Source organism: Athene noctua, chromosome 1 (assembly GCF_965140245.1).
Source record: "Athene noctua chromosome 1, bAthNoc1.hap1.1, whole genome shotgun sequence".
NCBI classification, from domain to species: domain Eukaryota; kingdom Metazoa; phylum Chordata; class Aves; order Strigiformes; family Strigidae; genus Athene; species Athene noctua.
The window spans coordinates 28752598-28775436 of record NC_134037.1 but is presented as its reverse complement, the minus strand read 5'-3'; the positions used below and the strand labels follow the sequence as shown (position 1 = coordinate 28775436).

The window sequence follows — 22839 nt, the reverse complement described above, 5'->3', positions numbered from 1 at the left end:
GAAGGACTTTGTTAAGATAAATGTTAGTGTTCCCACTCTTCACCTTTCACCAAAAGAGGGGGATTGAATAAAAAAAATATGTACATGACTGAGGCTTGGAGAAACAGCAGCACTTTTATAAAATACATTTAAAAATTTCAAGGGCTGAATTTTCCATTAGCATCAAAGTGATCATTAAATCCACTCTACTTAAGTGTTCTTCCTCATGCCATTCAAATGGTCTGTATTTTCATTTGTTTACAACACATCTGTAAGTTTTTCTCTAAATAGATTTGTGCATTTGCTAAGCAACTGTTTTCTTTCTCCATATTTTCCTATTAATTTATATGAAATTTTGATAAGATAGGGGATAAATATATACAAGTTTTATGGTTTTCTGTTATGTTTTCTTTCTTAGCATATAAAATTCATTTCAAGAACTCAGATGTGAAGATCACTATAAAATTTCTGACCCCGATATACACATGCTAATTTAAAGAAAGATACAATATTATGGAGATTTTTAAAGTAACCGATATACGCCAGAAAGACAACTTATTTTGTTCACACACATTGTGATTCTGCAATCTTAATTATAATAATCCTCAAACCACATGTGTTGTGATCAGTTCTTAAATAGGATATTGAAATCAAAGGAAATTTTGCCTGTTTGAGGCATAGAAGACTGTTCATATTTCTCCAGCTTCTCTACCCCAAGTTTGTACACTGTCTTGAAGATTATGTTCTTCTTAAAAACCTGAATCACTAAGCAAATACATAAATTCACGAGATTTACAGCCCATTGTCTTTATCGGAGAATGCTAACATGGCAGAGAACAACTTTTATACAACTACACCGAGAAACCTACAGTACATCAATCCACACTGAATACCTGTACAAATGTATTTTCGTTACACATGAAAAAGAAAGGACTCCTAACTGCAATCAGACCTTGAGCATATATAGTAGCTAGTTTCTTAAATTAAACTAATTCAGTTTCTACAGCCTTCCACTCACAGCTAACATATCATCGGCAAGGGATATGGAGTGCTAAGCTATAAAATGCCAGGAGCTGTGGAAAGGGAGCTGGGTTTGAAGGATACACACAAAAAGGCCTCAGGATCATTAACTTCTCTCCTCAAGGCTTAGGAATGAGCACACTTTCTTTCTTTCTTTTCCACTGGATTTCAGATGTTGCTGTCTTAATTTTAACCTTACGTGAATTTCCTTGGCTGTGGTACAGTTTTAGTCCATAAAATGCAGGCTTCTAACAAAAATATTGACACAGCCTTAACTGAAGTGATGGAAGTAGTTCTATTATCTTGCCTTGGACAGAGGGATGCTATTACAGAGATAAAACTTGTTAAATAACAAATAAAGCCCATGTCTTCATTTGTCGAGTTGGATTAATACTGAGAAAAAATGAAAAAACATTTGTAAAGTTCTTTTGAATGACAACCCCAAGTCAATAAGATGTTATTTTTCACTCTTTTACATAAAATTTAAAACAAAATAGATCAAGCAGGTCTCATTTAATCTTCACCCAAAGTAGATCTCACTGGCCTCTTGAAATCCTATTTTTTTTTTCCCTTAATAAAATTTTAGTCACCCAACTAGTGAGCTGAACTGATTTGTTGTAACCTAGGTATGCAATCAAGCTTTAAAAATAACTCTTAATGATTAAATAATTTTCTACGGTCAATTTAAATATTAAGACAGCTTTTTGAAAAATAGGTTTATTTATTTCTAGAACAAAAGGACTTTGCCCACAGGATGACATTTGCTAAAAATCCTCACTGAATCCTTACAATTCATTAGGCAGTTTTAACCAATTTTTGTGTGATGACAGAGCAGGTTGTTAAGGATTGATTTTGATTTTGAGCAAGAAATATTCTCCATATTCCTTTTTGGAATTACGCTACATTTGTTGTTTTATATTGAAATATTTTATACTTCCTTTGAAATCTCTCATGTTACACGAACCTTATGAACTATATAGCTCTACCTCAAAATAGGTTTGTGTGTGATCCATAAATATCATCTAACAAAATAATGTTTTTATAACTGTCAGGTTTTTTTTTTTTGCCAAAGTTAACACTTTAAATCCAAGTAAATTATTGTATCTACCCAGCCAAAAAAATGTCAAGCTCTCCATTAACTGGGGTATAAAACTGTCTGACTTTCCTTGCCGACAGATTTGAAAGAAATTGCAGATAACTGAAGAGAAACTGATTTAGCAGATGGTTAGACGTGCATGGTGAAAAGCTATATATATATGTATGGATATATAAAAATATATATTATTGTTAATATTTTTCCCATTGGGAAGAATGGCTGACCCAGTTCCGCTTCTTCTTTAGAAAGTGCTCCTTTCCAGACTAAACACAGACTTTGGGTGGGGTTGTGGGGATTGTATGTATTGTACGGTACATACTTTCCCAGGAAAACACAATCTTGGAGTAACTCTGACTAGCCATGAAAGAGAGAGAGGGAGGCTTGTGGAGAGGCCTCTGTGCGGATGATATTAGGGGAGGAATCCACTTGCTATGGAGTGGATGGAGACCCTCTTGGTTGTCTTCCTAAACCCCAGGTTATTTGTGTAAGTAACAGGACAACTTTGGCACATACATGATCTCCCACACTTATTGCTCCTGTTATTATTTTCTCTGAATGTTAAATTATGCAAAGAATTTTACCATGGCTACCTGCCTACTTATTGCCTGAGTTATGGAGGTAATTATGACATGGGCAGTTCCTTTTTCTTCTCTTTTTAACCATGGCAGTTCCTTTCAGCTTACCCACAAACTAATAGAGTTTCTCAGAAAATTGATTGATTACAGTCTGATCATTCTAGGTGTCATCTGGTGTTTCCACATAACAGAATGAACAGTTTATGAAGTGCCAATTGCAGCCTCAGCTAAAGAAAGGCTCCCCAGGGCTTCAGGAGAGCTCTGGCTGCTACCAGACTTTATAATTATTTCCCACACTTTTCCCCATCCTCTCCTACTTGTCCTTTCCCTTGTCTCTAACCCCTGCCGTCTAGGCAGGGTCACTGAACTTTAATTTTCTGTCAGTGGCATTTAGCTGCAGAAGGGATTAAAGGCGGACAAGCAGTGAGACTAGGCGACAGCGCAGGAGATGGAGAGGGAAGGAATGAGAGCAGGCATGAGAGAAAAATGGCAAAGCACAGACCAAGCCTTGCAGGGAGGATAGCCCTCTTCTCCTCAGTAGGCAACAGCCAACCTGTGGGGCTGGATACAGACCTGCTGGGCATGGGAAAAGTGCACAACAGAGAAACAGCCTCTGCAGGAACTGGTATGACTGGGAGAGTTAGTCCCACTCCTCTGTGCCTTACATGGAGCATGATGTTGTAGCACTGAGCATTTCCCACACCAGTAGAGTTACAAAAGTGGAGGAAAGTTCATCATGGTATGGAGAAGAAGGTGCATGCAGACAGAGAAAGGACAAAGAACATAATAAGATAGATAATATGAAAATGAAAGAGAAAATGAGTCCGGTTATGGGTTTCTTCTCCTAGTAAGCCTTGCAGGTGATGGAAGCAGTTTTCTTTGCAGTCCCTCATTGGCAGAGCAACTACCTCAACCTTCCCGGGCACTTGGCTCCCCAGGCAAAACTTCATCCTTGCAAAATAAAATGCAGCTCCCCCCACCCTTCAGTGTGTGTATGTGGGGAGTACACAGACTGGCTACTAACATTTGCAGCCATAAATAATGTGGAACCTAGCTTTTAAAAACCGCAGGTTAAAGGATGAGGGCTGCCATGACGCACACAGAGAGGTTGAGATCAGAGGAGCAGCTAAAAGGGGTCGGGAGAAACAATGAATCCCCTTGTTCTGAGTCATATTTATGAGTGCTCCATTGCACCTAAAGTTCATATTTTATTGGCTACACCATGGGGTTTCCCCATTTGCTCATCTCTTAAAATAACACCCCTGGTTAAAATTTCCTATAAACCACAGAAATGCTACAGCAGGCAGAACTTGTCAACCCTGACAACTACATTATTTAAGTTTTTGGGTGGGGTACACCAAGCAGGAGCTAGTTTGTGTTTTGTCCTGAATTATGAATTTGTTTCTATACAGAAAATTACTATAAAGCAAGTAGAAAAGGAGAGCTCTTACAGTTCAGCTCTCTAATCTTCTCACTATTATTGAGGGATGCTCCAAAAGGTGAATCTAAATGCTTAGTTATCAGCTCTTTTTCATCAGCTGCTCCAGTGCAATAGAACTTGGCTTTATTGACCACTATCAGACAACTCAATGACATCTGTGGTACTTTCTCAGAATGTGGCTTTACTTTTTGTCCTACTTTCAGGGAAAGCTGAGAAAACAATTATTGATGAGTCAGCCTAGAAAACTAGTCAGGACAGCTAGTGCTGGTACATGATATACCCATAGCTGACAACCAGTGGCTTTGCAGAAGCAAAATTACATCTAACTCTTTATGGAGGAGAATCAGGAGGAGGTAGGAATTCGAATAGCTGAAATTTCTGTTAGGATTATCTTTATCTGATTTAGCAATATTACATTCAGTACATTCAGACCCTATGAGAACCTAAAGTCCTTTTCCAACCTGAATGATTCTGGGACTCTATCCCTTTGTAGACTGTCTATCAAATGAAATTATTGTTCTCATGTATTTGACTGTAGTCAAATTAATGAAGCTATTTTCATATTATCTGGAAAAGTTGTACCCATAATCCAGAGTAATTATTATAAATTGATAACAATTTGTCTAGGCATATCCGTTTAAATCATCCCTTTTTTAGTGAGGGGGAAATATGGGTGGGGTATTCAACTATAGGACACTGCAAAATTATTTCAGAAAAATACTGTGTTGGACTTTTATGATATGGATGGCATCAGGTTTGGAGATAGAGCTGTTAAATCCTGTCCTGGCAAACCTAGACTACAGAGTATGAAAGAACAGAGAGACAATGCTTTGTGAGTCTGATCTTGGAGCAGCGGGCAGACAGCACCTGATGGCACCCTGGAGCTGTGGGATTCTAGCTGTATGGTTTGCAAAGACGTTAGCTGAGAAACCAAAAGACTAGGTGAATAGTAGTGTGGATGATAAAGCCATGGGAGCAAGAGCAAGTCCCATGTACAACCCCATGACAGCTGTAGACTTTGTGGTGATTTATGATGGCTGAGATCCAGCAGGAACATAGCTTTGGGAAGGTTGTTCCCAAGGTTACCTCAGCTGGGGTATCTGTCAATAGCTACAAGTCTTAACATGTCAGTGATCCCAAAGGTTAATCTGCTACTCCTAACCAGGTTACCTTACCACCTTGCACATGAAATCTGTGCAAATGTTTTGCAGTGAGTCTGTCCCAGCCCAAGCCTAGCCTAAACATGAAAGTCAGCGAATGAAATGTCTGAGCAGCCAAATAGGAAAAACCTGAAGAGCCTCAGATCAAGAATGAAAATAGTGTGCCTGTTTTCCAATCCATAAAACGAGGATGGGCAAGTACTTCTGTGTTCATTCTCCCTGCTCTGCACTCTCATTCTTTGAACTTGCAGAGTACTGGAATAGGTTTCTTACTGTGAAGGCTCTTTTTTATCTGGCTGTACGCTCTGTAAAATACCTCTCTTCTAAGAGCGTCACAACACCTTTTCTTTCCTCATGGTGATCTCAAGTGTTATTTTAGAAATGTCTAAAAAAAACGCTTTTCTAAAAGGGCAACAAGTCTATTTACTGTACTTAAAACAGATAGTTTTACAAAATAATGAAAAAGAAACACTGGAATAAAAGCACCAAAACTGAGATTTGAGTTCTGGTGCAATGGAGCGAGATGTGTGGCTAGTTTAGCTCTTGCTTTCAGGATATAAATTTGTGCTTCTCTGAGGCATGTATGCATGTGTATCAGTCTGTGTGCATGGCTTTTTTATGTACTATAGAAAGCATGTAAATCTCTTCAGTTTTAGTCACTGGGATTTTTTCCCTCTTAAATCATAATATGCTTTCCCATCAATATTATGTGGCTTTAGCAGCCCTGACCTTTCAAGTTGCCTGTTTGGGCAGTGTTTATCAGATGACCGTTTGACCTCCTTGTTAATTGTACTTAATTACATCCTGTTGTAACATTTTGAAATAAGGAGGAGAGTTTATGGGTCTGCTCCAAAGAGCTGAAGACTAAAACGGCAGCAGAATTCAGTGGTATGAGGTGCTGAGTAATCTCATAGTTAGGTCAGTAAGAGCTGTGCCTGGTCCAGTTGTTTGCAAAATTGGATCCTTAAACCAGTCCTTTTGCATTTAGGATTCTTGATACTTATGAGAATAAAATCACACAATTTTCTTTGTTCTGAGAAGGGCTTCTCCTCTCTGATCTCAGTTTGGAGTTTTCTCCAAAGAGATCAAGGAAGGAGTGAGAGGTCTACCAACAGTACTGCAAGGGCTGAAGTTCACAATACGATGATATAAAAGAGACAAGCCTCTGTTGTTACAAATAATGTCTCTGTGGTTTTCCAAAACTTCAGAGTTCCTTATGCATCCCTAGAACTGCCAGTTCGCATAAGCTTTTTGAGACTTGTATAATATTTGCTATGAGATTTTCTGTGCATTGATGATTTATGGGCACATCTAAGTTTTCATTAAAGAGAAGCAGTTACCCCCTGTAGTTGCAGAAAAACAAATATGAAAACAAATCAACATCCAGAAACAGATGCAATTCTTTAAAATGGGCACTCTAAAGGCTTGGAAAGCAACTTCAAACACTTATTTTATAATGCTTTTCATACAGCTGATAGTTTTTGACACACATGGGGTTGACTATATTGCTCTCTTCTCACTAAAGATTATATATATATATATATATATGCTTCCTTTACTGTTCTTTTTCTATTGCTCACTTTCCACAAACTTGATTTATAAGAATACAGTAAACTTGATTTCCTAAAATGAATGAAGGCAAAAAGGAATAGAAGCTATAAAACCATTCATACCAAGTGAAAATCCAGTCCCAAGACTTTAAGGATCACAAGACAAAAGAATATGCCTTCAATTTTATTTTATTAAAACGCTGATAATTAGAGTTATTGGGAACTGAAGTGCCATAAAGAATTAATTGTCTGCAGTATTAAACTACACACAATTATGGCATTATTGTAAAGAGTTTATCATCCAGCACGTGTCGTGTTCTAGATAGACAAGTGTTGTGCTGTGAGACTGTAGGCTGACATAGTACTGCACATGATTATCACCATGAACTGAACGGTATTGTTGTGAAATCTAAAAGTCTGTACTAGGTCTTTCAGGTACCAAAGGTTAAACCTACAGTTCAACTGCAGACAATTGCATTTACATAATTAAAAGGTTTTTACATGTTGATTTAAGTTAGAAGCTTATATACAAATAAAACACATAATTTGCTCAATATCATAGTAAGGTATTCAAAAGATTATAATGTTTAAATCCTCTTTGGTGTTAAACAATAGTAAGTATAAATGAAACCATGAAATTAAATATGATGGCTTTCAGGGAGGGCTAGTTTATTTTTCAGAATTTTGAGCGGTATGTGTAGTATGACACAATATTGTTTTGTTTATCAAAGTAGTTTAAAATTAGGTATTATTTCAGAATAAATTTCTTTCTTTGGTTCCTTGGTGTTCTCCTTTATTAATGTCATCTTATAGCTATCAACTATGGGTCTTCCAAAAATAATTTTTTTTTTCATCACTTCATAAACTGTTGAATTTGTAATTGTGTTTACTGAAGCTATGTATCATAATGAGATCACATTTACAAGGAGATTAATTTTTTATATATAAAAATAATTTTCTTTTAAGGTAATACATTTAATATTTTATAAAGTGTATGTACATATATATTTTTATATATAGTAATGGAAAATCCATAGACATTTTATGCTATGAAGTGAATACCAAGTAGATCGAGTTCATGTTGTACTCATTGGGTCAGAATGGAGTGAGTAATGTCATTAAAATTAACAATATATTGCCCCCATTTTGGTTTCCCAACAGTTGTGGTTTGTTTTTTCCGTATTTGTATGTATTCCTTAGAAATAGAAAAATGTAAAGGATGTGCTTACTAGCACATGCGTCTGTACAGGAGACACCTAATGTGAAAGGGGTTCATCACAGGACTCAAATCAATTAAACAGGCACATGTGTGAATTGAAAACTTGGCTCTATGGGCACAGCTGCCAAATAAGTTATGACCTGTTCACCCTGTTTACATTACAATCTACTGCTGTACAGGAATTATTTTATTAACATTATATCACCTTGGGTCAATGAGGTTTACCATGGACTCCATTGAATCATGCTGCTTCAATATAGGGAGTGTGCTCTCATCAAAATGGGAATGAAAGCAAGTCTCCAAAAGAAGAGACTGTGATGCTTCCAGTTTTGGGGATGGGCGGCAGATGGTTTTAAATTTTTGGAAAAAGAAAACCAGACCTATGAGCAAAGATTAAGACAGTAGTCACTTCTAGCCCTAGTAGAAACAAAGATTTAGCACAAACATCTGCAAAGGCAAAGGCCTTTGATCAAAATGCTGTAAAATGCATGCCAAATATTCTTAATGGTGTTGTACCGAAGAGATTGCATTTAAAATAAAAGCATTATGTTAGTGGTCAGGTTCCCACTCCCTGATCATTCTTACCCTCTGCTCACAAAGAAACCCAGATTTTGCCTGAGACACATCAGCCCAACTATTAGGAGTGGAGAGAAGCCAGTATTCTAACATGTAATACAAGCTTTAGAACATCTTTGCTGTTACCTATAGATACCTCTACAATCAACTTGGGTATTGTGTTTGTAGGTAATTTGGTGAGGAACATGAGAAATGCAGTTCCAGATGGAATAACAGTGAAAATGCAAGAATGTTACGAGCATGTTCATGGTCCTGGGCAACCAGCTCTAGGTTGAAGCAGATGACCTCCTGAGGTCCCCTCCAACCTCAGCTGTTCTGTGACTGTGGTAGAGTGGTTACAGAGAAGTAAGATCTTACTCTTGTCTTATACATTGACATCAATCATAGTTACGTGGGGGGTTTTTTTTGTTTGTTTTTTTTGGTTGTTTTTTTTTTTTTTTGAGTATAACCTTGCTCAGACAATAGTTACACAAACAGTTTTGTGTGTTCAAAGTGTCATGTCTTTTCTTTCTACTTTGGAAATTGTTTTATTGCTTTTTATGTCATTTTGAGACTCCTGTGTCTCTCTCCTCAAGTCTGTCCAAAGTAAACGACTGTGAGGGATCACCACCTATTTTCCTGTTACTTGGAGCTAATCTCAGATATTTTATGGCATAAATATTTTTTTAAAGACTGCTTTTCCTTTCCTCTGGCAGTGCAGGTGTAATTCTGGATGGCCAACCCAGAGATCTCTTAATTCACTAACAGTCAGTGAGTTTCTGCCCTGAAAGAGGGTCTAAATATTCATTAACTTTGGTAAGATTTAAGTTTCATTCAGGAAAAAAAAAAAATGTCCAGGTGTTTTTCCCTTCTTGTTGAGGGGATTTATTCCATATGGAGGTATATATGTGGGTGAAATAATCTCTGTGAGAATAAATCATGATCAGATTAGACTACCAGAGCTGCAGAGGAGAGGGTGAGGTTTGAATCAGTATAAGATGCTATTAAAATCACAGCCAGCTCCCAAACTGGCTGTTAAAACCTGCTGTCTGAAAGTGCCACTCCTCACCATGGCTGCCCAGTCTCCTGGCTGCTCTTCCTCCTCATCTTCCTCCTGTTTGCCCCCAGGTATAATGTCTGGGAGGGCCTGTTTGTGCTGTGCTTCTGGCCCTATAACTCTGTTTCTCAGCACCACTGCTTAAGCTCTCCTGGGTGGGTCCTTGGTGTTGGCCAGTAGCAAGCAAGCACAGAGCAAACCTTCAAAATGAGGGCTAATAATGTATATGAAACGATATTCCAATCTCTTTTAATTTTTAAGGGATGACTCAGTTACTACAGTGCTTAGTTCAGAATATATTTTTATGCACAAAGTATAAATCTGAGGAATTCAGAATTCATTTGAGACATGTTGAAATACTAGCTAAGCACATGGTCTATGATCTACTTTTTACAAATGTATTTAACACCCTATCTATAATATAGCATATCAAAATAATTTTAAATTTATTTTATGTAATAAAACATTTTTCTGCTCCCTAAACAAGATGTTCTTGAGGGTTTCCTTCCTCACTGTTGTTACAGCTAGACTGTTCTTTATGGAATGTTTGGTCAGTGTTAATGGGTATGGGTAATACTAAAATACTAAGATGTGAGCACAGGGTAAGCAGAAAATAGTGCCTATCCAGTTTTATCCAGTTTGGCATGCAGAAACAATTCATATGGAAGCTTTTCTGACAAATTCCACAGCAGGAAATGGATGGAGTTTATTAGATGACATGTGTGAATGCTAAATGGTGGAGTGACTTGCCACCTCTGGGTGGAAGTGAGCAGAGGGTTAACATGAGCAGGAACGAAGGAGATGTGGGAAGATAGAATGGGCTTTAATGTTTAGCTTTTACTCCCCTGCCAGTTGCCCTATGATGATATATGCCCTTTCACCCTCCTGAAAAGTTATGTTCCATCTGTATACTTTTACAGTGTCAAAACAGTTATAACTTACACCTATTTTCTGACCATTGGATCCCAGAGGTATAACTTTTGTTCCTATTCAGTTGCAGCTGAACCCAAGAGGGATCTTTTTTTCTGTCATTTGTTAACCTTGAGGTTGTGTTGATCTGACATCCTGACTTTCACACACAGTCAGAAACCTGGGAATAATTGTTAGTTTTCTTTGTGATGATCTGTGATTAGAGAAAAAACAAAGCTAAATATGAGAAAAAAAATGGAAGTCTATTGACAGATGATATCAAAATGTACTGGCTTTGCCAAAGCCCAAGCAAAATAGACATTATTGAAAATGAAGACAAAATTAACAGCCTCAAGCATGGTGGTGTAAGTATTAGCTGATTTATCTATGCATTAGCTCAGAACTACATAACACAGTGATCTTTGATCTGTTCTATTCTTTCAAGTAAAGATTTATTTATCATTGCCGAAAATTAACACAACCAAAAAACCTAGCAGATATGTATTTTTAACATAGGTATTTGTGATTGGAATGCCTTTGTAATACTGTGTGACTTAAAACAACGAAGAAATCACAGGGTTCTTACTTATCACATTCAAAATAGCAAACTGCATGTGATTTTTTCTGGTTTCACTGCCTCCTCCCAGACCCTTGGTTATGATGCTTCCTTCTTTTGTCACACTCTACTACTGAAAGCACAAGATAGGTCCAAATACGACCTGTTACTTTTAATCCTAGAAGCTGTGACCAGCTGGACTTTCAACTTTAAAATTTATGAAAGAAGATTCAGCTGAGATTAATTCTGCCACTGTTGGTAGAATTAAAAAGCACATGTATGCAGTTTACCTTTTGTTGTGATTTGTGATACAGCTGAACAACTGGAATGAAAGTTTTGCATTTGGGAGACTGAAGGACACAGTGCTTTATACTGTTGAAACCAGAAGAAAAATTAGATTTTGAGGAATCCTTTGTATTAAGATCATGATAATACCCAGACTTATACTCTCATAATTCTGGTCACTTCCAGAACTCAGTCTTTTTATTGTGGTAACTTCCTCCTACTCTTGCATTGGCCAGGATCAAACCAGCATAAGAAAAGTAGGGTGTTGCTTTTCCACTTGTTTTGTATCAACAACTGAAAGCCTTCCAGCATTTAGTTATTACTGGAGCAGCTGCAGCATAGCACTTGTTTTGACTTGTTGAGCAAGTGCATTTGACTTGGAAGAAGAGTAAATTGAATGAATAACACATGTTTACCAATGAAATTTTCAACAAAATATTGGCTATTGAATGAAGACTAGAAATGTCATTAAACCATCTATTTCATCCCATATTTTAGTATAAAGTAACAAGAAGGCATCATAGGTAATCTCATGGTGTACAGAACACCTGGGAGATTACGCGTGAGAAAGCCAAGCACAGTTGTGTCTCTGGTCGAGGCATTTCTTTAGGTCTGTGCTTATAAAAGTTGCTGGCAGGCACTATTATACAGTCCCTGGGAACTCTTTCCTGCTCAGGTTTTTTTAATTGACTTTATCTTGACTTGAATTACTTTGCAATTCATACAGTTCAGTAATTCTGTGCAATTATGGAAGGGATGTTCTACCATTAAAAGTCTGGATTCAATAAACAATAGATGATTTTTCATTTATTGAAACTGCCACTAACTGCACAGTATTTAATCAAACAATTTTCAAACTGTCCCTAATTTAGTTAAGCAAAATAGCCAAATGTTGGTCATTGATGTCAGTAGCTGAACCGAAAATAAAGAATTTAGTGAAATAACTCTAAATTTACAGCAGTATAACTTGCTTCAGAATATGACCTATCAAGTTTTCTGCTTTGTGTTTTAATAAGAAAGCGTATTTTATGTAAAAGCAATTTACATCATTCTTTCAAAACCACATCTGTGAATCTATAATTACTTTAAATACAACCAGTCTAATAATAATAAATACAGAGAAACTCAAATATACAGTACTGCAAAAAAGTAGTTCTTAAGAAACAGAACTGATTCAATGAAAAAATAAGTAAATTTTCTACAGACTTACCCTCTTTAATTAAGCAAAGTTCTCACTGATTACAGAAATAGTTTTGCATCATTTTGTAGGGGATCAGAATTTGGATTAAGTTTCTGACAATGATTTTCATGTTTAAGACAGGATATGTGTGGAATGTAGTTTTGGAGATACCTGTTTTCAAACTCTGCCTACATTTTTGACCTAAAAGGGCAGAGAATCATCGAATCATCTAGGTTGGAAGACACCTTTAAGATCATTGAGTCCAACTAGCACTGCCAGGTCCACCTCTAAAACATGTCACTAAGTGCCGCATCTACATGTCTTTTAAATACCTTCAGGGATGGTGACTCAACCACTTCCCTGGGCAGCCTGTTCCAATGTTTGACAACCCATTTAGTGAAGAATTTTTTCCTAATATCCAATTTAAACTTCCCCTGGTGAAACCTGAGCCCAATTCCTCTTGCCCTATCGCTTGTTACTTGGGAGAAGAGACCCACAGCCACCTTGCTACAACCTCCTTTCAGGTAGTTGTAAAGACCAATAAGGTCTCTCCTGAGCCTCCTCTTCTCTAGACTAAACAACCCCAGTTCACCCACATGGTCTTCATAAGACTTGTGCTCTAGACCCTTCACCAACTTCGTTGCTCTTCTCTGGACACGCTCCAGCACTTTGATGCCTTTCTCGTAGCAAGGGGCCCAAATAAGAACATAGTATTTGAGGTGTGGCCTTGCCAGTGCCGAGTACAGGAGGACAATCACTTCCCTACTTCTGCTGGCTACACTGTTTCTGATACAATCCAGGATACCTTTGGCCTTCTTGGCCACCTGGGCATACTGCTGGCTCATGTTCAGCCGAATGTGACCAACACCCCTAGATCCTTTTCCACTGGGCAGCTTTTCAGACACTCTTCCCCACGCCTGTAACAGGATCTGGCACTGAGCCTTGTTAAAACTCCTCCAGTTGGCCTCAGCCCATCGCTCCAGCCTGCCCAGATCCCTCTGCAGAGCCTCCCTACCCTCGAGCAGATCAACACTCCCACCCAACTTGATGTCATCTGCAAACTGACTGAGGGTGCACTTCATCCCCTCTCCAGATCATTGAAAAAGATATGGGCCAGAATTTGGCCCATTACTGAGCTCTGGGGAACACCACTTGTGACCAGCCACCAACGAGATTTAACTCCATTCACCGCAACTCTTTGGGCTCAATGACACAGCCAGTTTTGTACCCAGTGAAGAGTACACCTGTCCAAGTTGTGAGCAGCCAGATCCTCCAGGAGAATGCTGTGGGAAACAGTGTCAAAGGCTTTACTAAAGTCTAAGTAGACAATACTCACAGCCTTTCCCTCATCCACTAAACAGGTCACCTTGTCATAGAAGGGGATCAGGTTTGTCAAGCAGGACCTGCTTTTCATAAACCCATGCTGACTGGGCCTGATCACCTGATTGTCCTGTATGTGTCAAGTGATGGTACTCAGGATGATCTGCTCCATAACCTTCCCGGTCACTGAAGTCATGATGACAGTCCTGTAGTTCCCTGGATCCTCCTTCCATTCCTTCCTGTAGATGGGCATCACATTTGCTAACTTCCAATGAACTGGGACCTCCCTGGTTAGCCAGGACTGCTGATAAATGACTGAAAGTGTCTTGGTGAGCACTTCTTCCAGTTCCCTCAGTATCCTTGAGTGGATCCCATCTGTCTCCACAGACTTAAGTGTCTAAGTGGTGTAGCAGGTCACTAACCATTACCCCTTGGATGATGGGGGCTTCATTCTGTTCCTTGTTCCTGTTTTCCGGCTCAGGCGGCCGGGTACCTGGAGAAGAAGTGATCTTACTATTAAAGACTGAGGCAAAGAAGGCATTAAGTACCTCAGCGTTTTCCTCAACCTTTGTCACTATGTTTCCTCCCACATCCAATAAAAGATCAGATCCTAAAATTCTCCTTAGCCCTCTTTTTGTTTCTAATGTATATATAGAAACATTTTTTATTGTCTTTTATGGCAGTAGCCAGATTAAGTTCTAGCTGGGCTTTGGCCCTTCTAATTTTTTCCCTGAATGACCTCACAACATTGTTGTAGTCCGCCTGAGTTGCCTGCCCCTTCTTCCAAAGGTTATAAACTCTCCTTTTTTCCCTGAGTTCCAGCCAAATCTCTCTGCTGAGCGAGGCCGGTCTTATTCTCCACCTGCTCAATCTTTTGGCACATGGGGATGGACTGCTCCTCCACTTTTAAGATTTCCTTCTTGAAGAACATCCAGCCTTTCTGGACTTCTCTGCCCTTGAGGACTGCGTCCCAAGCGACTCTCTCAACCAGTTTCCTAAACAGGTCAAAGTCTGCCCTCCAGAAGTCCAAGGTGGCAGTTCTGCTGACCCTTCTTACTTCTCCAAGAATTGAAAACTCTATCATTTTGTGATTCCTATGCCCCAGGTGGCCTCCAACCATCACATCACCCACAAGTACTTATCTCTTCACAAATGACAGGTCCAGCGGGACACCTTCTCTAGTTGTCTCACTCACCACCTGTGTCAGGAAGTTACACACACACAAGGAACCTCCTGGATTGTTTCCTCTCTCCTGTATTGGATTTCCAGCAGACATCTGGTAAGTTGAAGTCCCCCATGAGAACAGGGATAGTGATTGTGAGACTTCTTCCAGCTGCTTGTAGAATATTTCATCTGCTTCTTCATCTTGGTTGTGTGGCCTATAACAGACTTCCACCATGATATCTGCCTTGTTGGCTGGGGGAAGGCCCCGTTCTTACCCATAAACACTCAACCCTACTGTCACCATCATTAAGCTCTAGACAATCAAAACACTCCCTAAAATCCAGGGCTACCCCACCCCCTCTCATTCCTTGCTGATCTCTTCTGAAGAGTTTATAGCCATCCACTGCAGCACTCCAGTTGTGTGAGTCATCTCACCATGTTTCAGTGATGGCAACTATGTCATAGTTTTCCTGTTGCACAATGGCTTCCAGCTCCTGTTTGTTGTCCATGCTGCATGCATTGGTGTGAATGTACTTCAGCTGGGCTATTGATCCCAGCACCTTTTGTGGGGGGAGAAGTCCCAATTCCTACATGACCATTCCCAGGTGCTTCCATGGTTTCTAACACATCAATAACCCTTGGCATGGATCTCCATTCTTTACTTCCACTGAGCTGGCAGATCAAAGGACCTCACCAGCACACTGTCCCACAAGAATTGTTGTGCTGTCCCCAGGCTTATCTCTAGTGAGTCTGGTTTTATCCCTTTCCATCTTCAAATCTAGGTTAAAGCTCTTTCAATGAGCCCCACTAACTCCTGTGCAAAGATCCTTTTTCCCCTTTGAGACAGGTGTAACCCTGTCTGTTGCTAGCAGATCTGGTGTAAACTGACCCATGATCAAAAACCCCCAAATTCTGCCAGTGTCATCAGGCTTGGAGACAGGTATTGATCTGCTGACTCTTCCTGTTTCTTCCCTCATTGTTCCCTGCAACTGGAAGGATAGAGGATAATATTTGTGCTCCTGATCCCTTAACCAGTGGTCCCAAGGCCCTGAAGTCTCTCAATTGCCCTTGGACTTCTTGTTACAACTTCATTGATGTACTCAATCCCACTGTCCTTGTCCCCAACAAAGATGTTAAACAACACTGGTCCCAACACTAACCCCAGAGAAATGCCACTTGACACTGCTCTCCACTTGGACATTGAGCCATTGACCGCAACTCTTTGAGTGAGACCATACAGCCAGTTCCTTACACACTGAGTGGTCCATCCATGAAACCCATGTCTCTCCAATTTAGAGACAAGGATGTCATGCGAGACAGTGTCAAAAGCTTTGCACAAATCCAGGTAGATTACATCAGTTGCTCTTCCCTTATCTGCCAGCACTGTAATCCCATCATAGAAGGCCACCAAATTCATCAGGCATGATTTGCCCCTAGTGAAGCTATGTTGGCTGTCACCAATCACCTCCTTATTTTCCATGTGCCTTAGCATATTTTTCGGGAGGATCAGCTCCATGATCTTGCCAGGCACAGAGGTGAGACTGACTGCCCTATAGTTCCCCGGGTCTTCCTTTTTTCCCTTTTTAAAAGTGGGGGTTATATTTCCCCTTTTCCAGTCAGCAGAAACTTCACTGGACTGCCACAACTCCTCAAATATGATAGATAGTGGCTTAGCCGCTTTACCTGCCAGTTCCCTCAGGACCCATGGATGCATCTCATCAGGTCCCATGGACTAGTGCACCTTCAGGTTCCTTAGATGGTCTGGAACCTTATCTTCTCCTACACTGGGATGTTCTTCCTTCTCCCAGGAAGAAGGAAGAAGAAACGCCTTTTTCCATTCTGTGTCTTGGGTGGTGTGACCGAAGCCCTTGCCAGTAAGACTGAGGCAAAGAAGTCATACCTCAGCCTTCTCAAGTCTCCCTTTTCCTTCCAGAGAAGGTCCACATTTTCCCTAGTCTTCCTTTTATCAACAACCTACATGTAAAAACTTTTTTTGTTGCCCTTGACATCCCTGGCCAGATTTAATTCTATTAGTGCTTTGGCCTTCCTAACCCGATCTCACTTTCCCTTACTACTGTCTATAGAATATGCATGGGGGCACCAGCCCTCCCTCGCTCTGCTGATGAAAATGGGTAAAAAGAAAGGCAGAAGTCTTAGCACTAAAAGGAGAGCAAGCAAATGAGGATATGACTGAAGCTTTGTAGTTAAAACACTCAGCTGAATGATTATCTAGGAAGTGCCTAATGTCAAATGTATTAATCTTCTGTGCAGTGGCCCAGGATGTCCCACTGCTGAGCTATTCAGCATGCTAGCAGTTAGGATACAGTCACTGAAAGCAGCTGATAGGGATTGAAATGTCCTTTGACTAAGCAACAGCTATCTCTTAGTCCTATTCTCTGGAGATGCAGATGACTAAAGAGGAAATGTAGATAAACTCCTGTTCTTCTTACTGGTTGGTGCAAGACAGCTGACCCTTAACAAATAGAAGTGTCTCTCCACTGACTGTATCAGGCAGCCGTCTCTGGTGTCTGAAACAATCCTTTCAAAACAGGTGACTGTTTTTATCAGTTTCAATGTCTAACTCAAAATAGATTTCTTGAGTCTAGATCAGGTTTCTTACCATTCTAGAAAACAGATTAAACCTATTAAAGAAATAGTGTTTAGACAATTATTTATATTGTCTGCTTTTTTTTTTTGTTTGTTTGTTTGTTTTAATAATCACTTTGGAAAAGTATTTTTCATCACATGTGGACTTTAAAAATCCACTTGATTTAGAACCTTTTCAGAAGACTCTAGTTCTCATTCAAAGGCCAATGGGCAGAATGAAAAGGTTGCCATTTACTTCAACAAACTTTGAATTAGATTTTGGTTTTTTAGGACTTCCAGAGTAAAAAGATGAAATATATACTTGCTGAGATAAGCCTAATCTGTTTCTAAAGTTAATGTTCGTTTTCTACAGTGTTAACAGCATAAACAAAGTTACAAAGCTTTAAAATATATTTTTAAAGATCTATTATCTGATCTCCTCAACTATGAATGATATTCAAATGAATATTCTTAACTTCTCTCCAATACATTGCATTAAAATACTTTCACCTAGTGTAGCTCTATTTTTTAAACCTCCCCCTTAATTCTGCTCTAGCATCACATCTTTTCTCCTATCCACATGCCCTACAAAACATTTGTTGCCTTGTTTTCTAAAAAGTGAGTCACTTTAAATAGTCTAATTGCAGAACAGAGAACATGTTTCTAGAGTTTGAATGTTGGAGAGAGGAGGAAGAATGAGGTAAACAGCTATTTGATGTCTGTCTTTTCACAGTAGCACAATAGCTAATTCCTAGGGCCTCTGACCTTTTAGTGTCCTGTAACAGAGTACTTGCATTAATCTGTTGCTTATCTGTCACCTACCACATTTGATATTTCCAGCCTCTGCTTTCAATTATCCGTCATTAGAGGCAGTACTGAGTAATTTCAGGAGAAAACGCCTGGAACCTTTGACCTGTTTTTGTCAGATAACCACAAGTGTTCACTGTAGATAAACTATCATTTCATTATATTCAAGATGTAAACGAGTGTCGTTTGTAGTGTATCAGCTTACTGTAACCTTTATCACCTTGAAGTGATTAAAACTGATTGGTTTACTTAGTGCTTATACAAAGAATTTAGAGTCAAACAGTGAAAATCAGTGAGATTAGTGCAAATGGCCCCTTATAGTTACGCGTGGTCTCTAAGACCCTCCATTTTGCCTTGGCATGTATATTTAGTAGTTAAACAGCATCATTAAGTTGATTAGTGAGGCTTCCTTATTTGTGAATCCAGTTGGGATCTTGCGATTTTTCATTGTAAAATCAGTTTATTACAACATATTTTTGGTTTGTTCCCCAGTTTGCCAAAGAAGCTTTTGCTTTCCCTACATGTCACCACATACCGACCTCTTCAGCAAAAGCAAAGCACAAGTCAGTGGGGAGCTAAACACTAATGAAAGAGCATGTCTAAAAGTCCATTATACACTATGACCTAAAGTCATTGCTAGCACTTTTTTGCATTTTTTAAGCTCAGTCAACAGTTAAGCAGATATTTGTAGCTGAATTTGTAAAATATTGATTACTTATTATACTGTCCATCCATATATGTGCTTTGTATTTTTTTTCAGAAGACAAATACTTTTTAAAATGAAAATTGGTGCATGATATTTTATCTTAGTGTAAAAGATGACCCCTTTTCCAAAATATCTTTTTGGTGTAAATTTGTCTTCATTCTTCTTAGAGTTGGGCTTAGTGTTAATACAGTATAAATATTTCATCAGTTTGCCACATGGGTGGAAAATATCATTCTTTCCCATCTCACACACAGGTGTTTGTGATATTCCCCTGACCCATGATTTGTCTGATGTAACTATAGAACTGAATATATTAGTTTCAGGTGGTATAAAAATAACATTTTAAAAAGTTGGTACTAAGAATCCTGACTAATGAGAGCAAATGAAGAATTTGGTTGTAATCAGTATCGACCCTAATATCCTAGTTATTTTTATTTAGAAAAATTATATTCCTCCAATGGTTAAAAAAGGACTTCCTGATTTTCTGGTCAACCAGTTTTTAGATGCTTTGATCGGTCCCACAGAGATGCATTTTGGCAGATGACCTGAGCAGAGCTGGAATGACATGAGAATGCTCTGGAAGAACTCAATACTTAAAAATCTTAACCTCTATTTTCTAGGCTGCCAGTGTTGAAAAGCTCTCACATGTGAAATAAAAATATTTGAGACATGGTGTCCCCCTGCACTTTGTGCCATTTCAGCAGGACAAAGGACCTGAGAAATACCCTGCCGAGCATTCACGGTCTTCCTCGGCAAGACGTTTATTGTCGGGGAAGAAGGGATCAAAACCTGTGTATTATTTTCAGTATTAAAATACTCAATATCATTAAATAACATTTCACTTTTATAACTTGGCTACCATTCTAGCCATTAGTCACTATTGCAACATCACCATCACTGCTTTTTTTACAGTCTACTATATAATTAATTTGTCTAAATTTGCAAAAGTTGTTTTTATATTTTGTTCATTGGCCAACAGAAATTTTCAGTTTGAACTTCTGGCTTCATTGCAGAGAGTGGAACCTCCCTGGATTCAAGTGTTCAGTGGCTGTTTCCTACAACTCTTCATTTCTGCAGGCTTTTGCTGCTCCCAAGTCCTGGCCTGCCTGTAAATGCTGTCTCAACACAAGGAAATTTTGAACTCGTGTCTCTTTCAGATGGCAGTGCTGTCTCTTCCTTGGGTATACATGAAATCACAGATAAGTACTATCTGTGTGAGCGCTAATAATTGATTTGGGGCCTGTCAAGATGTGGCTATCAGTATTCTTTCAGCAGCTGCGAGTGGTCCTGGGAGAACTCCACCGATGCTGTCTCAGGGTATTGTAGAGTTTTTGTCCAAAATATAACATATGGGGAGAGAACTGCTGTTTCCAAACTAATAGTATTAATTAGAAGATACTTGTAAGAAACTAGACAAAAGGAAGCCTCAAACCCAGGAGTACTGGCATTTAAACCTTTTGTTCAGCATCTAACTCCCCAATGCTTACTCATAGTGAGTAGTGCTTAGTTACCTATGCATGCTGGTAAATACTTGTTGAATAAAAACTAACCAGAGATATCAGAAAGGGTGGCTACATTGTCTGCCTTTAATATATTTTTCATTTGAAGGTCACCGACATATCTATTCTACATCAGCTTTGAAATGCTCAGTTATAACCTTAGAAACTTTCAAAAGACTCTCTCCACTAGAAAAAATCCTCCCCAGTTCAGTGCATTTGCATATGCTGATCTGCCAAGGTCTCTCCGAAATGAAAGGCTTTACATGGTCATTAAAAAAACAAAACAAAACAAACAAGCCCCAAACCTCAAGTCAGATGTCTGTACATATCTCACAGTTTAGAACTGGGCAGTGGAGCTGCTAAATAGACTGTATCCTGTTTCTCTTCAGTAGCGGCCCATTCATCTTCAGGTACTGAGCAGCCAGTTTACATGCTTCTATCTCTTTTCTGCTTTACATTTTCTACATTCTACATGATGGCAAACCCGTGTAAGCTAAATATACACTTGAGCCAAGTAAACCTCAGAGTTAGCAGACAATTTTCCTTTTGTCAGCCAGGAGAAAATTAATTTTCACAGAAGTTAAAGTGTTCTTATAGCCTATATATTTTATTTTTGGTGATTCTTAAGGCAACATAGATTTGTACATTTTAAAAAAAAATATGTGCTAATGAAAATAAGGATAGTTTACATTTTGAAGGGGTGAAAGGGAATTACACTGTAAGGGACTAGTTACATGGCCACAGGTGATTTAACTAGTAACTACTGCTCTGAAAATAATGTAAATACTTTTTCTTCAATAGCTTTCTCTTTAATAGGTCAGAACTGTACCCTTGTATGGCAAGCCCAAAGCATTTTTTTTTCTTTTAGTGCATTTCTATTTTGTAAGACCCCATACACATTACAATAGTACACATATGCAAGTTTATATAAAAATATATGTGTTTTTACACACATACATACAACATTGTGTATGTAGACAAAATTTCTTGGGTGTACACATATACATGAGCATTTACATATAAATATACATATATATTGTAATAACATACACATTTTATTCTTTATAAATGTAATATTTAGTAATCTAAATATGCTCTTTTTTCAGAACTGACATTGTTCCTCCCTCAGATCTGAGGACTACTAATACTAAAACGCAATAAAAGAGCAGGGATTATAGGAGGGACCATTTAGTGGATCTGGATGCAGTCATAAAAGTTTAGCTGGTTATCCAAACTGAATTCCAGCTCTGAATGTTTTAGGCTTTGTCCACCATCAGTAAAACAAAACACCTATCTCACAAGGCAGGTAGAATTTCTTTAGAGTTGTCTTTTCTCACAGAGCACAGCTTCTTCACAGGTCAATGACACGTTGTACTCTGTGGCTGTAGAAACCATGGATTATTTTCCTTTCCACATCCATAAAATCTGAAGTATTAATCCCATAAAATGGTCATCAGCCAGTACTTATGGCCTGTAGGTTCCCTGCCACATCAAAACATGTATTCCATTGCAAAAGTCTCTCATAACTCAGGGTCAGAACTGCAGCAGACAGTGGAATTAACTCCAAATCAGTTGTAAACTCAGAAACTAAAATCATCTGTTTACTCCCCCTTAAAATTCTGTGCAATCCTGAATTAAGCAATGCCGAGGTTAACTTTGGTTTTAAACTGTGGCAGTGTTAGAGCAGTGGGAGCTGCACCTGCCCACCCACAACAGGTTTGAGGGGACTTCTCAAGCCAGGAGTGTGCTCCCTTTGCTGCTGGGGTGCCAGAACCACTCAGCCCTGATTCACGGCTCCTTCTTTTGACCACTGGCAAGATGATGCTTTATACCATTAGAGTACAACATGTGTTAATTTATATGATGCAATTGCTTCTTAAATATATATATATATAGTTGTTGCAGTGCACTTTAGCAACTTCAGAATTTAGTATTATTATTATTATTGAGTGGAAATGAGCAGCTTTCTGGTCATCTGCCTGGTTATTAGCAGCAATTAGTGTTTTCCAAAGTCACCTATATCTTTGACATTACTACTGATGTGCTTATAACTACACCGAAGTCCTAAATCCTTTCACAGCTTTTAGTTTGTCCATATTTCTAGTTACTTTACAATATGACTCCTTTCAGCTTTTTTTGATATTCTTTCCACTCCAGCTTCTGGAATTTGTATAA

The 22839-nt window shown here is 38.7% G+C and overlaps 1 protein-coding gene across 3 annotated transcripts in view; it reads left to right on the top strand.

Annotated features, from left to right (window-relative positions):
- BMP5 (bone morphogenetic protein 5) overlaps window positions 1-22839 on the top strand; it is a 60706-nt gene that overhangs the window by 4481 nt on the left and 33386 nt on the right. The window lies entirely within an intron of this gene.